The sequence below is a fragment of the Eptatretus burgeri genome, chromosome 8 (assembly GCF_056783735.1).
Source record: "Eptatretus burgeri isolate ZD-2024b chromosome 8, Ebu_testis_v1, whole genome shotgun sequence".
Classification (NCBI taxonomy): Eukaryota; Metazoa; Chordata; class Myxini; order Myxiniformes; family Myxinidae; genus Eptatretus; species Eptatretus burgeri.
Window position 1 is genome coordinate 33,087,538 of NC_140968.1, and position 5,000 is coordinate 33,092,537.

Consider the following 5,000-nt stretch of genomic DNA (forward strand, 5'->3'; position numbering starts at 1 on the left):
GAGAATCATTGGTTGGGACGCGGCTATGCCACTGATGCAGTGTCCCCCTTACTAGTACACTGCTCATTTTGCTGACCTCGGAAGGATGACAGGCTGAGTCAACCTCCTGGTGTATATTAATTCAGCGGCCAACCGGGCTTGAACTCAGGACCCTAGGATCCCAAGCCGCCACCCGAACCACTCTAACCCGAACCACTCTAACCCGAACCACTCTAAACCTAACCCTAACCACTAACACCAGGCTTAAACTTCTGCACCGCTAATCTCTTGAAACAGCACCAGGTGTTCAAACTCTGTAATATGAGTCCAATGTTTGTTTGTTTTCTACCTTTACCCATGGTTTTTCAGAGAACTCACGCAATTTGTCGAGAAAATTTGAAATTTCCACTTCTGTCTTCTCCTTTGAACGACCATCGTTTTGGATGACCTCCTTATGGTGTTAGCCACCGATTGGAACTCACGAAATTAACCGCTTCAAACGTACGTCGCAGTCAAAAAATTAATAAACTAGATGGTATTCATAGAATACAAACCGCACGCAGTCTTGAGGACTTGGTGTGAGCCAACTTTTGTTTTTTAAGGTTCTTTTTTTTCTTTGATCGAACATGGGCTGCCAGACAGCATGACCGATGACATCATCCTCATCAAACCACATTTCCCATGGGTGGATCATCAATTTGTTAAATTTTGCATTGATCGGTTTAGCGGTTTCTCCGATGAAGATCAAAGATTTTCCCTAATAGTCAGGTTCCTTATGTAATTTCGTTGGAATTTTTTGGAGAGTAGCAAAGCTATGGATTTTTGAGAAGTTTAAAATCTATCTAAGTAAAAAAATGATGTTTCACATTTTTTTCAACTTTTGGAAAGGTCGTTTTGGGGTGAAAAACGCTTTTTTTGAATTCCAATTTTAAAAAATCTGAAACAATACAAAATAACCAACTGATAATGGATTACTGTTCAATGGCTAACAATGGATTTTATAAGATAATAAAATGTTGCATTTTGACTGTTTGTTGCCATGGAAACAGCATTTTTGGAGTGGAATTGCCATTTAAAAAAAAAAAATTTAATTCTATTTTTCATCGGATAGCCTAAATAATTGTTAAATATAGTGACCATGACTAACTTACACATAAGTATTATTATTTTCAAGTATTGGAACAGTTGGTTGCCATGGAAACGGCCATCGGTGCAATGAAACATTAGTGTGTCTGTTGTTCAATATCAGAAGGTTTCGGCACCTTCAGTAGTAAAACGTTTGATTTTAAGTTTTTGTAGTTTGATTTATTGTAAGTGTGATCTTGTGCGGCATACTTCGTCATGAAAATCCATTTGAAGTTGAGGGTAACCAGCTCTTCAATGTGGTCACCCACACTTATGTGCCAGAAGAATTTGTACCACAGATACTGAACATTGATGAAACGGGACAGAATCTCTATGACGATTTTGTTGCTAAATGGATCAATGGTGATGTCAGCCTATGGGCGTCAGTGAAGAAGAAGAACAGAATGTACATGTCTGGCAATACAACACTAGCAATCAAGATCAGGGACAAGACAGTAGATCTCAAAGAAACCAAGGATTTGTATGGTAGACTGATGGTACTCTCCAGATCCAGCGGGGACATCGACCAGAAGGATGCAATTGGAAACTTTGAATTCACTGTGACACCGAGGGCCCTGTTTGCACCAAACGGTAGCTTACTGTCATGCACCGACAAGTCGAAGCTAATCCACAACTTGGAGAAGTTTGCCAACAAGGAACCGTCTTTACCAGAAGATGAGCTTGATGCCACACACATGGAACCAGCACCCGCTGATGCTGTAATTGATGGCAGTACGAGCACGAAGGTCGCAGTCGTGGATGGAATGGTAGTTGTCCAGAAAATGACCAAGAAACCAGCAATGGACGTGACAGTGAAGGACCTCAGTGAATGTTTCAATGATAGGGTGATGAGTCTGACCAGAGGCTTCGACCATGTAATTCTTGTTTTTGATACATACAAGCAAGATTCCCTCAAGAGCACAACCAGAGACAAACGACGTCAAGGAAAGGCACCAGTCCAATATCAGGTCAAGGATGATACCAGTATCAAACACATCACGATGAGTCGATTTCTGTCCCATGATCAAACCAAGGCTGATCTGACGGAGTACTTGGCAGAGAAAACTCTAGAATACAACCGCGATTCAACAAAGGTGGTAGTCGTTTCGGCATCTGGGCGGACGTCGAGCAACAGGGGTCTCCAATTTGAGGCGAATAACAATGAGGAGGCCGATACGTTGATGATCCAGCAAGCAATAGCTGCATCACAGCAACACACAGGAGATATTGAGCTGACAATATTCTCACCTGATAGGGATGTTCTGGTTCTTGCCATAGCAAACTATCATCTCCTGCCAAGACACACATCTATCTCAATGGCATCTAGCATTGTCAAAATCGAGCCAATCTGGAAGGCCCTAAGTGAGGAGAGAGCCCAGGCATTGCCGGCCTTCCACGCATTCACATGTGCCGACAATACTGGGCGGTTCACTCGACATGGGTAGGCAAAGTGGTTCCAGTGCTACTTGAAGGCCGATGGCGACATGGTAGATGCCTTTGCTATGCTCTGTAAGGATGCTGAACTGTCAGAGGACCGATACACAACTTTAGCAAGATTTGTCTGTTCAGGTTATTGTCCAAGTGGTGTCAATATTTCCAGCATCCCTGAACTTCGGTGGCATCTCTTCTGTAAGAACATGGCTGAGAATGGCAAGTTACCACCAACTGTCGGTGCTCTGAGGCAGCATCTCATGCGGATACATATCCAGGCATACGTTTGGGGTCAAGCAGCAATTTCTCAGCAAACATTTCTTGATCCATTAAAGAATGGCTTCCACAAGGACACGAGTGGTCAACTCAAACCGACAACAACAGACATTCTCCCTGCACCAAAGGCAATTATCGAGATGATAAGGTGCCAGTGCAAGACAGAATGTTCATCACAGAGATGTTCCTGCAGGGCCAAGAACTTAACATGCACTGATATTTGCATGTGCAGCACTTCGTGTGAGAATGACGAGGACTCAAACATTGAACGGCATGACCACGATAGTGATGATGACGATGCCAATGATGAGTGACATTCGAGACAGTGATGCCAATTGGCTACAAACTCATATTTGACATGAAGTACATTTCACTGTTCACCATATTCATGCGTTACTTGTTTCAAGATTTGAAAGCAATACATTAAGGCCTAGGTCACATTTGCCACGGCGGCCGTGGGGTCTCCAAAATCTACAGCCACGAGCAATTATACGGCGGCCGCAGTATTTCCACGGTCACACAATGTAGCAGTCACATATGTTTTTATTTTTCGGGGAGCCGCACGGCGTATTTAGGCCTAAGTCACATTTGCCACGGCGGCCGTGGGGTCTCTAAAATCTATGGCCATTTGCAATTATACGGTGGCCGCAGTATTTCCACGGTCACACAATGTTGCAGTCACATATGTTTTTATTTTTCGGGGAGCTGCACGGTGTATTTATAAATTGTGGAAACCGAAAACGTGGGGTTGCCATATGGTCTTTGATTTGATGTCGCATGGTGACCTTAGGGCGTTCCTGCGGCGGCCATAGAATTTTCAAAGCAGACGCAAGGTGCCCGCAAGGCGACCACAGGGGACCGCAGGGGGACCCTAAGGCGAATGTGCGGCCACACGGATGGTAACGAATGGGTTATTTATTTATTTATTTTTTTACCAGTTTTTTTTTCGGCTTGTCGAATTGCTACGGCGAACATAGAAATGAAAAAAGTTATAACTCCGCGTTATAATTCCACAGCGACCCTACAGCCTGTAAAATATAGCCATACGGCGTAGGGCCACCCTGAGGCCACCTCAGAAACTCTGCGGCTGCCGCACGTTTCTGTCAATTCAGAGGGCGTACGGCCGCCGTATCCTTGCCGTAGAGCAAATGTGACTTAGGCCTTAGGTCTTAGAAATTGTGGAGACCAAAAACGTGGGGTTGCCGTACGGTCTTTGATTTGATGTTGCACGGTGACCTTAAGGGGGCCCTGCGGCGGCCATAGAATTTTCAAGGCAGATGCAAGGTAGCCTCAAGGCGACCGCAGGGGGCCCTAAGGCGAACGTGTGGCCGAATGTAGGTAATTTGGTCACGGGAAACTTGGTCACAGTAAAACGGTCACAAGGTAATTTGGTCACGGTAAAACGGTCACAAGGTAATTTGGTCATTGTAATTTGGTCACGGTAATTCGGTCACGGTAATTCGGTCACAAGGTAATTTTGTCACGGTATTATTATTATTATTATTTATTATTCACTGCATTTAAGGCCCAAGAGCAGTAATAAACATTTTCATTTCATGGCCGGTGAATCTTGTTGGCATAATAACGTATTGACCAAGTTTACTGACTACTATAATGGAATCGGAATTTAAAAGTTGAGAGAGACAGAATCGATTCCATTATAGTAGTCAGTAAACTTGGTCAATACGTCATTATGCCAACAAGATTCGCCGGCCATGAAATGAAAATGTTTATTACTGCTCTTGGGCCTTAATGGCCTTAAATGCAGTGAATAATAAATAATAATAATACCGTGACCGAATTACTGTGACCAAATTACCTTGTGACCAAATTACCTTGTGACCGAATTACCTTGTGACCGTTTTACCGTGACCAAGTTTCCCGTGACCAAATTTCCAGTGACCAAATTACCGTGCCCCGTGCGGCCAGACGGACGGTAACGAATGGGTTAATTTTTTTTTTTTTTTTACCATTTCTTTTGTTTTGGCTTGTCGAATTGCTACGGCAAACGTAGAAATGAAAAAAGTTATAATTCCACGACGACCTTACGGTCTGTAAAATATAGCCAAACGGCGTAGGGCCACCCTGAAGCCACCGCAGAAACTCTGCGGCCGCCGCACGTTTCTGTCAATTCAGAGGGCGTATGGCCGCCGTATCCTCGCCGTAGAGCAAATGTGACTTAGGCCTAA